Source organism: Pinus tabuliformis, chromosome 3_1 (assembly GCF_031772625.1).
Source record: "Pinus tabuliformis cultivar Carrire ecotype Pingquan chromosome 3_1, CPIR1, whole genome shotgun sequence".
NCBI lineage: Eukaryota > Viridiplantae > Streptophyta > Pinopsida > Pinales > Pinaceae > Pinus > Pinus tabuliformis.
The window spans coordinates 34,246,795-34,259,667 of NC_142301.1; the positions used below are offsets into that span (position 1 = coordinate 34,246,795).

The 12,873-nt window shown below is 43.6% G+C and overlaps 1 pseudogene; it reads right to left on the reverse strand.

The window, feature by feature from the left end:
* Positions 1 to 1,927: 1,927 nt before the first annotated feature.
* LOC149185635 (subtilisin-like protease SBT5.3) overlaps positions 1,928 to 12,873 on the reverse strand; it is a 43,561-nt pseudogene continuing 32,615 nt past the window's right edge.

Below are 12,873 nucleotides of genomic sequence, written 5' to 3' on the forward strand. Positions count from 1 at the left end.
AAACTTAACTCAACATCAACTCTAAAATGAATTCAATTAACCTAAGGCGCATTTGACATTAACGATCATATTTAGAAGGTCTAGGCTAGAGACGTGTTCCAACGTCTGTAAGCCTAGCAGCTGTCGTTAGCTTCGGCATTAGACAACGCTAGCATGGATTTGTGCTCCCCATACCGTCGAGTATATAACGAGAGACCCCACTAGGCTGCAATCCTTTTATCCTTAGGAAGCCGAGTTAGCCGCCTTACGAACATGATACGCCGAACACAACATTCAGGGAGATAGTCTGCTCGTACTTCTTGGTTCGCCAGGAGGTATTCTACAGTTCGCGGTTGCCTAGTAATCCTGTTTACCTAGATCATCCAGAGTAGTCATTTGATCTTTTTTACTCATTAAACTTAAAAGATCATTCAACACTTGTCCTTTCGAGCTTGTTTCCAATCGTAAGTGATAGAGTCATCTTTGTTTCTTTCTCGACTCTTAAAAAATGAAAGAATATCAGTCTTTTACGCGTCTTAATAATTGATTTCCAATGATCTAAAACATCCTGTTAGTAGTTTTGACCAAATTGTGGGTACCCTTAAAAGGAAATTTTAAAGCCTTGAAGTTATTTGTTCTGTCGACTAAGACAAGGTCACTATGGCTGAACCATCTTGTTCACCCAATTCCTCTTCCTCTCCTTTGTCTAAAAGATTGTCTAAGGAGCCATTTACTGAGTTTTCAGAGTCACTTGAGGACCAAAATTTTGAACTTGCAATTGTTTTGAGTGTTCAACCATTGTCATCTCGTCCTCCGCCTACCTTCGATTCAAGGTCATTTGCTGATCTTGGCCCAGAATCTCTGGATAATCTTGTTCGAACTCCAGAGAACTCACCGACCACTGACGGTCAGCTTGGACTGGTTATCTATCCTTTGAACCCTCTGTTCAATGTTGTTGAGATATCACCATAGCGTCCTTACAGTCTGTACGACCAACCGGGTGTTTCTTTGGAACTATCCCCTAGTACACATTCGACCATTCGTCGTCATTTGTTTTCAGACATGGAACCTGAAGGCGATGCTCCAGTCACTTGTTCGAATGAGTCCAAAGTTTCTACTCCACACACTGTTGAGGGAGAAGAATTGCAATTGCAGTTTCCTCCCGAGGGTTTCCCTTATTCAGAAGGTATTCCCTCCAGCTTGCCACCCGGCTATGTGTCTTTGGGACACTTAGTTTCAGGCACACCTAGTGCCTCATCACTCTACCATAATCCTGTTTGGATGTCAGGCGTGAGGCCTACATCAGGTCTGTTCGTCACGAACACGACCTCCCAACTAGTTGTTACTTTAGTCCTGGTGCAACCCACCGTCCTGAATACTCTTGTATCATCAATCCCAGTTACACGTTAGTCACAACCGACAGTTTCAAAGATTGTTTTCGTTAGTTCTTCTGTCCCATTAGTTAATGGCCAGATTGTGCCATCACCTGGGGGGAAAAACTTGAATGTCTCTATGGTTTCAGGTGCCAATAATGTGAGAGGCTTAAAAGATCACATGATTGGTATAAACCAACCCTCTTCTGGTATTATTTATAACCATGCTGACCCTACTGGATCAAGAAATGTCCAGTACCAATAGGTTCAAAATCCTGGTGGTCCGTCTGGATCGAGAAATGTTCAGTATCAGCATCCCTATGGGGCTCAAGTCTAATACCAAAATCCTTATGTTCCATATGGTTCTCAAGGACTGGTTAATCAACCTTACACCCTTCAATCTGGGTAGTACATCCAGCCTAGCTACGACCAAATTCAGTTCGGTAATTTCTCGGGCACTGTTAAAGTGCCCTTGCAACAACAAGGGCAACTCTTGAACCAACTAGGGCAACCTTTGTTACCGCAAGGGCAACCTTTGTTGCAGCAAGGATTTTCCACACAAAAACAGGGGCAGATTATCCCGTAGCAAGGTCACCTACAACAACCACAAGGTAAGTCCTTTCAACAGTTGCAACAGACTGTGCAACAACAGATGCAATATGCTCTGCATACCTCTCAACCCATACCCTCGCAGGGCCAACCTTTGCAGCCCTAGGGACAAATTTTTCAACCGCAAGGTCAACCCTTGCAGCAGCGAAACCAACCCCGGTAGCAGCAACCCTTGTATACATATCAACAAGGTCAACCCTTGAAGGGACACGTCAAGGTCAAGTATTGCAACAGCAGACGCAAAATCCTCTTGTCCTAGGTCAACAGGTTCAGAATCCTATCGGCCAAGGGCTCTAGGTACAAAACCCCTACGTCCAAGGGCAATGAGTGTATCAACCTTATTCCCAAGGACTACAGGCCCAAAACCCTCTTGTTCATGGACAACAGGCCCAACAACCCTATCTTCCAAGACAACAGGTCCCATATCCATATGTCCAAGGTCAACAGGCTCAACAACCTTTTAACCCATACATTGCTTATCAGCAACCTGTGCCTGGATTGTTTCAAGGTATTCAAGGTCCGAATCCTCCCTTTGATCAAGGTAATCCGCAATGGGGGCAGCCTCAGATGCCATATGGCCAAAATCCCCCACTGTGGGGCCAAAATCCTTACTAGTAGGGATGGGCTCCTCCTTATGGGCCCGCTTATCGACCTACCATGCCTTTTAACACTCAATTACCTTTCTTGGCTACACTGGAATTTCCAGATGTATCGCGTCTTATGACTGATTTGATCCTTCATTCACCATACTGGCCTCCGGTGTCGTCCAGGATACCAAGTGATTGCCCAAAGTTCGATGGAAAAGCTAAATAAGATCCTCATGCCTATGTGATGACATATCACCTCTGGTGCTCGTCGAACTTGTACATGGACATTTCCATTCATCTTCATCTTTTCCAATGAACCCTCATAGGTGTTGTAGTGAAATGGTACATCAAGCTACCTCGAAGTACTTTCCATGACTTCAATTCGTTGGCCATGGCTTTTCTCACACATTTTCAACTGCCAGTTCGTTATGAAACTGGTACCTCTTCGCTCACATCGCTTAAGCAAGACACTGTGACACACATATCTGATCATATCCATGAATGGAAACATAGACATCGCCTAATCAAGTTCGAAATAGATTATCAGTTGCTCATTGAATGGTTTACCAAATCATTCATAGCCCGAATTGCTTGCGATATAGCTATGGGTGGATGCGTCACTGAAGAGCAAGCCATTAACCATGCCTAGTACTTGGATCTGGTTTACTCTTAGTCTAGCACCTTATACGAGTTGTTACCCAATGCTCTGCAGACATCATCCGATCCCACAGCATCAAAGTCACTAGATGTTCCTCCCGTTGATGGAGTTATTGGTTCAGTATCCCAGACCCCTGCTAAAACTTCTTCCAAACAGAAGTCGGTCTCGAATGCTGATCCTAATAGTTCATCTCAAAATCCACCAGGCCCTGGTAAAACCTCAGAGGTCTAGGCTATCTAGTCTACCGCAGCGGACAAATCCTCGAAAGGAAAAATGAAAGGCAAAGGCAAAGATAAAGCTAATGCCCCGAAACAGGGCCCACTCAAATTGTTTGCTGGCGAATCTTCGCAACAGAAACCTAAGTATCCCTACCTCATTTGCGAAGAGGACCACTATACTAAGGATTGTCCATGACGATCCGAAGTTAGCCGCCTGCTCAAAGGGACCCCTGCTATCCTTAAAGAACCATTTCCATCTCAGCAGACTGAGATGGTAGACCAACCCCGATCTGCTTCCTCTAGATCTCAAGTGTTCATGATGAGAACACCCGTTAATGTGGCTACCTGATCAAAAGATTATTAAACTCCAGCTCTGGCAGCTGGGAAAGAAAAATAAGCTGCACCTTCTTCTTCTACCCCGAGTTCTGTCCCTTTGCAAATCGAGCGCCCTAAGCCTGATTTTGCTATGCGGCCAACCTCTCGAGGTGTGCTACGGAAATCCTCGTATAATCCCAACGCCCGAGCCGCTTAGCACTACAATATTTTTTAAGATTTGGCTCAGGCACCATCAGCCATGTCGGCTCTCGAAGTACTCCAAAGCTGCCCATCGTAGCAGAAATCTTTGATGTCGGCTAGCGGGGGCATCGATCCCACCGCTTCTAAATTGATATGTTTTGATCTGGAGAACCATGTTTCACGGCTCCCTCATCAGATTGCCTTCCTTATTCAGGTAATCATTAACAAGAAGACCATCCACTGCACTGTCATTGATGAAGGTGCTTCTACCTGCATCATGTCAACTACATGTTGGAAGGCTATTGGTTCCCCTGCATTGAACCAGTCTCCGAGCACTTTGGAAGCTTTTGATGGGCGCGATTCACGACCCTTCGGTGTCTTACCTAACCTTGACATCACCTTGGAAGGCAAGATAATGCAAGTCAAAGTAGATATTGTTGATGCGAATCTCAATTATAATCTTCTACTCTGCCGAAGTTGGACTCATGCCATGCATGTCCTGGCCTCCTATTTGTTTCGCGTGATCCGTTTTCCCCATAAAGGGAAGATTTTCACTGTCGATCAACTGTCTTTCTTTGCCTCTTCCTCCTCAAATGGAAATGTTCCGTACGTCAAGCACTTTGGTGCTCCCTATGAGAGTGTGGGGTCAGGTCTCTTCAAATACTCTTCCTTAATGGGAATTTTTCCACTCCCACCTCCTCATGTTGCCTCTATCAACATGGTCTCGGTCAAATTTGATCCCTGGGTCATACCTGCACCAGATCTTGTTGATACTTGGGGCGAGGTCATGCTATTTAGTCCCGCCAAAGTCAATTACATGGAAATTGTTTCGGCTTCAAACTATGCATCCTCTGATCCTGATATGTCGAAGACCTCTCTCGATATGTACTCTCAATCCCCCTGGATTGGCACTTTGGAATCATCTGATCCCTTAACCGAGACCTTCCTCGCCGATGAAGGTATCATGGAAATCATGTCTCTTGAGGAACCACCGTGGATCGATACTCATCATCGCTCTTCGTTATTGCCTCGCCCAGCGGTGATGTCTACTGCTTTCGAAGAGTCCTCTTCTCCATTTCTGCCACCGACTGTTACTCATGAAGTATGGTCGGAAGGAAATTTGGGTAATATTACCCAAACAATGCCAATTGACATTTCTATTAAACCCGGTGTCGTTGAACACGTTCATATTGGGGTATCTTGTTCTCCGGATGAGATCGAGACATATACTCATCTATTTTAGGAATTCCGTGATGTGTTTACATGGTCTTACGAAGAAATGCATGGCATCGATCCTAGCAGTGTGGTGCATGAAATACCAACATATCCGCATGCAAAGCCCATTCGCCAACGACTTGACCCAGTGCACCCTAGGAAGGTCGCTGCTATTAAGGGTGAAGTCGAAAAGCTTCTCAAAGCTAGGTTCATTTACCCCATCCCCCTTACAGACTGGGTGTCCAATATTGTCTTGGTGACTAAAAAACAAGGGATGACCCGCCTTTGCATGATTATCGAGATCTTAATCGTGTCTGTCCTAAAGATAACTAATCTACTCCCTTCATTGATCCCATCATTGATGAATGTGTCGGGAGCGAGATCTTTTCCTTTATGGACAGTTTTTCTGGTTATAACCAGATTAACATCGCACCGGTTGATCAAGAAAAGACATCGTTTATCTGCCCATGGGGTACGTTCGCGTACAAGATGCTCCCTTTTGGCTTCAAAAATGCTGGAGCTACATTTCAACGGGCAATGTCCTATGCGTTTCATGATATTCGAAACATTGTCCAGCCTTACTTGGATGACCTTCCTGCCCATTCTCGTAAGCGCCAAGATCACCGAGACCATCTTCGGTAGATTTTTCTACGCTGCAGACACTATAACATTTGGTTAAATCCACATAAATGTGTTTTCTGCGTGGAATCAGGACGACTCCTCGGCTTCATCGTTTTCATGGATGAGATTTGCCTGGATTCGCTAAAAGTCGAGGCCATTGTAAATTTACCCCCTCCATCTTCACTACACTAACTTCAGAGCCTGCAAGGAAAGGCCAACTTTCTCTGTCATTTTATAACCAACTATGCCGGGCTAGCTACATGATTTACCCAGTTGCTCAAACAAGGAACGCCCTTTAAATGGGACGAGGAGGCCCAAAAATATTTTGATGATCTTAAGGCCGTCCTCATAAATTCTCCTCTATTGCATCCACCAGACTATTATCAAGATTACTTCCTTTACCTAGCCGCAACCCCAGCACCATTATTATGGTTTTGGTTCAAGACAACAATGAAGGCGACGAACATGTGATCTACTACCTCAGCCAGAATCTCCTCGACACCGAAACGTGTTATGCGCATGTTGAGAAGTTGGCTTTGGCTTCCGTTCAGGTTGTTCAGTGCTTTCATCACTATATCCTTTTATGTACGACTACAATGATTTCTGAATGCAACCTTATGACCTATATCGTGACTCGTCAGTTGCTGGGGGGCAAGTTTTCTGAATGGATCGTTAACCTGCCAGAATTCGATTTGGTCTTCACTACGGCCAAATCTAAGAAGTCACTTGTTTTCATTGAATTGATTTGTTCCCTTCCCACCAAATCTCTCCCTGCTGGTGCAGATGAACAACTTCTAGATGAGACCATTTTCCTGATTAGCACCCTTGATCCTTGGTATGGTGATATCATCGTGTATCTCAAAACCTCCACGTTCCGGTCCGCGTTGACCAAGGATGATCGTCGAATGATTCGACATCATTCCCAACCCTACCGTATTATTGGCGATACTTTATATCGTGTCGGCGTCGATTATGTTCTTTGTCGATGTCTCACAATCGAGGAAGCTGGAAGAGCTCCCAATGATTTCCACTCCGGGGCATGTGGTGGTCATATGTTTGGTTACGCTATAGCTCAGAAAATCCTTTGCGCTCGTTATTTCTGGTTTTCTATCTTCAAAGACTGCATTCTTGCTGTCCGCAAGTTTCATGAATGCCAAATTTACCAAATCAAGATGTGCGCCCCACCCGCTCACTTACACCCTGTTATTACTGTTGGCCCCTTTTCCAAATGGACATGGCTATATTATCATCGCTGTGGATTATTTTACTAAATAGGCCAAAGCGATGCCTACATATTTTGTAAATGGTAAGACGATGGCTCAATTCCTTTTTAACCATGTTATTTCCAGGTTCAACGTACCCCAAGCCATTGTCATAGACCATGGATCCCATTTCAGAGATTACATGATGGCAAAACTAACATCTGCATTGGGCTTGTGCCACGATGGCTCGAACCCATATTACCCTCAAGCCAATGGCCAAGCTGAAGCCGTGAACAAAATTTTGGTCACCATGCTTCAGCGTACTATTGGGATGCACAAGTCAAATTGGCATCTCATGCTTTTTTTAGCTTTGTGGGCCTACCAAACTTCAACCAAAGACGCAACTGGTTTCACACCATTCCAGCTGGTCTATGGTCTGGAAGCAACATTGCTGATCGAATGTGAGATTCCTTCACTCAAGTTAGCTGTTGAACTCCTCCCCAAAACATCACCTCAAGAGGAACACCTCTTATATTTAGAACGACTGGATGAGACTCGCCGTCTCGCTACCTTGGTCATCGAAGCACAAAAGAAACAGGGCAAATCCCATTTCGACTAGTCGGTCTCCCCTCGCGATTTCTCTGAGGGTGATTTGGTCCTGCTATACGACCAAGCTAACAATAAGATGGGGGTAGGCAAGTTCGAACCTATGTGGCATGGGTCCTATATTGTAAAACGTGTTTTGTAGAAAGGAGCCTATGAGCTTATTAATTATGAAGGGAATCCTCTCGATAAGCCCCGAAACGGGATTTACCTCAAAAAGCACTATGCTTAGGTAATATTGCATGGTTAATTATGTACATTAGTGTGTGACTTGTTTTTGTACAATGTGGTTTTTGTGAAAGTTTTCAAACAACTTTCTTGTTTACTATGCTTTTATTGCTTTGAAGATGTTCGCAACTCCTCACATTGGTTTCACCGATGGTGCTTGTTGAAATACCCGGAACCTATCATCCGCGACATGGGCTATCTATAACCCTAATGGTGAGTTGATTGACCTTCAAGGTATCTACCTAGGTCGTACAACCAAAAAAATTGCTGAATACAATGCGGTTATCGAACTGTTGTCAGAAGCCATCACCTTGGGTATCATGGAATTGATTGTCAACCTGGATTCATAGCTTGTCGTCCTTCAACTCAATGGGAAATATTCCGTCAGGAACCCTCAAATATTATGAATGTATCTTCGTATCCGTATATTGGAAAGACATTTTGATTATATTACATATCATCATATTCCTAGATGCATGAATACATTGATAGATGCATTAGCTAATTACATGTTGGATAGAAATTTACGAAACATGTAAAAGATAAGAAAAACCATTTGTACCATAATAGACAGGAAAATACAACGTATATGTATATATATATATATGTGAGAGTGTTTGATACATCAGAACCCCAAAAATAATATGCATGTCTATAATAACATCAACAACTCACAGGCCTCGTACATCCGTGGCACACAGGCCTCAAAAAATATGTAAGTGATGGACCTAGGAACTACTCAGCATGGTGGTCATGATAGCACGAGACAGCTCGTGCAACACGACTCAGTAGTCGGTGGATCTGATTTGAGACTCCCACTGTGTGCCTCTGGTACTGCCGAGGCATGTCTCCTATTCGAGCATACTTCGGGATACCATGAGTCAACCCCTCGAGGTTCCTTGCAATCTCCTCCTCGTTATCATTCCCTTCCTGATAAGGGGTGACAACATTAATAGGAAAGGGGATGCACCTGGCTATCAGGGACATCCCGGCTAGCCGCTCTGGTCCAACATCTGCACAGACAAGAGAAATGTTATGAGCATGCATATACCAAAAACAATTAAAAAACATCAAAATAAAAAATTTGATTTTTTAACTTCGTCATAGAAGTCCTCTCCATCTGGTAAGGGCATATCTGGGTCTCCAAGGAAATCAGTGTTGTTGTATGGCCAGTCCTCCACGACGATCTTCTGTTGTCATAGCCATGAGAAGAATGTCGATCGGTATGACATATGCTAACCCCCAGTGATCCTGGGCATCAAGCAACTCCAATGGGCCATCCGCAGATCGCGTGGAGCAGGAGGATCAACCTCAGTCAATTGATACTGGAACAGTGGCACTCGTTCCAGGAAAAAGGTCACAAGTACTGATCCGAAGCCAAATTGACTCAGATTCCCTGCCTTGTCCTTGGAAAACTGGCGCTTGATGTTCATCTTCATGGCCTCTGCCCAGTTGAAGATCATAGGAGTTGTGCAGTCAACAACATAAAGGAAATTTGACTTGTTAGTCTCATTTTCTACCCGGGACCCCACCACTCTGTTGATGGTCAACAGAAGCACCCTCAGTGTCAAATCCCGCACACTGGAAATCTCTATGTTCCCACTCTTGGATTTCAATGCCTCAGGACAATGTTCGACAAGGAGGGAAGATATGCTTGCCCCGATCGAACGTGACCCATACAAGTTCACTGGCTCACCTCTGTGAGACAGTCCAGTGATGAAGTAGATATCTGAAGTTGTCAACTCCAGCTCCTGGTCTCCAATGAAAAAAATCTCGCGATTGATGTCCCAAAGGTTTATTAAATATCGAAGAAGCTCGGGGCTGGGCCCTCATCCATAGTGTAAGGAAAAATTTGAGGAGCCCGCAAGCCATCAAAGCCTCCAGGCAGTTTGGATCGTTCAAGGCCTCGGTGTTAACCTCTTCGTGTTCTCTTTCCTTCCAATCCACCATCTTCGGCAATTTCTCTCTTGCAAAAGCCATTTATTTAAGTCAGTGATCAATTTTAGCACATAAAATTCAAGTTTTAACGGTTAGTTCTTGAAGAAAAAAGGTTTTCCCCTATCCACGGTGCCAACGCGCTTGTTTTAGAAACAGTCGCACCAGTCGGCATGGATGGTTGTGCAAATAACCCTCTGCTGGCAAGATTCCGTGCCCAAAAATCGCGCCGAACGAGGGTGATTTTTTTCTTCCAAAACCTCCCTAAAAATCCTAAAAAATGGCTAAAAACATAAATGAATATCATGAAAATGGAGCTCAGGGTTTCAGTTGTTACCTGGAACTGACGGCTCATTGATTGACCTCCCGGAACTCCCGTAATCTGCTCTGGAGAAACTAGGGCAAAAGTAGGTAAAAAGTCTTCACTGGAAAGGTAAAATGGTAAATGGTAAAAATATACTTACTTTTCCCCTTTTTATTCATTTTTTCATGAAAATATCAGGTTTTGTGAATATTTTTGACCTATTTTACCTCAAGGACTCGATAATACACTTTGCCTTACTTGTGCAACAATAGGTGATGGATGTTTGGCGATGGCGATGAGTCACATTTCAGCTCTTTTCTCGACTCGTTAAACTCATATGAAAATATTGCCGAGTATTTTTCCCTTTTTGACTCGTTAAAGAGAATAAAAATGGGGGGTCCGCTTTCATCTCTTTTCCAACCCTTTAAAAGCGAAAATATGGTCAAGCCCTTGTCGTTTCGAACTCGTTAACGGATGCGAAACGTCATGCGCCCAATATAAGTTTACCCCTTTTTTGGGCTGGGAGGCATTATTTATGAAAAAGGTACTCCTTGACTGAAATGGTCAAGCAATTCTCTCAAGTATTGTTTTCTACCTTTTCGAGCTCGAGAGACACAAACGTACAAAAAGGGACCATGTGGAGTTTTCTTTTACATGTCTTTTTCAAACTCTCTAAACATGAAAAAGATACTGAGTTACACCTTTGTCGAACTCATTAAACTATCAAATGACATCGGATTCATCATCATGACGGACATGAGATTCTCCTTCCTAGGGGTCGTTAAACTTACTAGGTCGGATTTGTTCGAAGGATGAACTTACAATGCAAGCATATGTTATCCCCTTCAAGCTTGCGATTAAAAAATAATTGGGGTACTCGCCAGAAATGGTGGGGGAAAATTTGGAAATCTATCAGTCGTGTCAGCAGCTCACTCTTGAACATGACACTCTTTTCTTCGTGTCGGGTTGGGACATCCTCCTTTGTATCATTGAACTTCCTAGGTTTGGGCCATTCATTTTTGCCTTCCATTTGATCTCTGCCACGTCATTATGACCACCAATCCCATGGATCCAAAAGCTGCCAAACTTCTAGTTGTGTCACTGATATGTTCAAGAGTTGTCCTTCTGCAGTTACACTTACCTCTGATTCTCTGTATCATCCAAAATCATTTTGCATCCTCTCATCTCACGTCGATGATGTGGGATTCATTATGGCCCTCCTTCGACACGGTTGCTTTTCGTTGACATCAACTCATTATCCAGGAAGTTGATCAAGATACTCCCTTCCAATACCTTAGAGCTTGCATGCCTTAATGGCAAGTTCTTCACACTCGAAGACAAGTTCACATCATTAGCTTTCGATCGAGTGATTTCATGGGTGTTTGACTTCAGTTCCTATATTCACATTCCATGAAATGTGCTGATAGTACCTTGAGGGCCATTGTCATGATTGGTGGTTTCTCTCGCGCTTGTTAACAATTTACATCATTGACTGATAATCAAGCAACTTTCCAGCATGTTCGACATCAACACATCTATTCGCATGCTAGAATCTGTACTCTGATCAGGTCGTGTTGGAGTGCAAGACCCTAGACTCAGATCACATAAGTCCATGTTGCGAAGTGGTGTGACATGATTGTGATGATATGCATATCTCTTTCAGATGGTTGGCTGCGACTAGACCATGGGTTATCATATGTGATCCTTCTCATTATTGGATGGCTGCGACCATACCTTAGTTTCATTATGATCCTCTTTGACGGATGGTTGCACCCATACCTGGATCCATTTACATGATCATTCTCTGGATGGCTGCATCCATGCCACGATTCATGTATCATTTGACAGAGATCTCAGTCTATGTATATGTATCTGTACTTGCTTGCAGGTTTTCCAACGAAAAACCGGTTCCCCGCACTGATTTATAAAGCATTTCATTGATGCTTTAGGGGGCATCTGTTACACAACATTTTGTCACTGTCCCTGTACTCCTCGTTCCTTGATCCTGGAGGACCTCTATAGTGAACCCTACATGCTTTGCCTTCATGAAGAAACTCCCATTATGTTCCTCTTCATGAACAAATCATTTCCCTTCTGCACCATTTCCCCTGAAACTTCTATTTTGCCCAGTTTACAAGGCCGACACTAATGACCTTTGTCTCCCCCGCGCTGATGTGCAGAGATTAGCACTATTCTCCACACCGATCGGTGCAAATGAGCTGTGTTATAGTTGCGTCGGTCCTGTTATGGAAAGTTTTTTAGATTAGAGCCGAAGCTTCCAGCTCTGTAATAGAAGTTTGGTAAATGGTTTGGCCAGATGGGGTCGAGGATGACAATTTGGGCTCCTTTCCCCTATAACGATGGAACTACATCAAGGGATAAATCCTTCTCCCATGAGAAGAGGATCCATCTCCCATCCATATTCCCTATATAAACCTCCCTTCTTCCCAAGCACAAGCTAGTTAGAGTGTTGGCTGAGTGTGAGTATACTATTTTGATTAGACAAGCAATATATTACTAGTTGTAGCAATCTAGTTGTGTGAGGGAGAAGTGTGTTTCGTTTGGAGTGAAGTCTAAAGGGAAGAGCCTTTAAACTATTGTTGTTTAAATCCATCATGGAATGCTAGCAGAAGTGTGTGGGAACTCGATCTTGCCAGAGGAAGACTGCGATGTCAAGACGAATGGTTGTAATCTCTCTTTGATATTAATATATGAAACTATCGATTGATTTTCTACATGTTTTGTAATATTACATATCCATGTCTTAATGCTTTTTGACTTGTTAAGTAAGCTGAATTGCAATTTGTCTATTATTATGTTTGTGT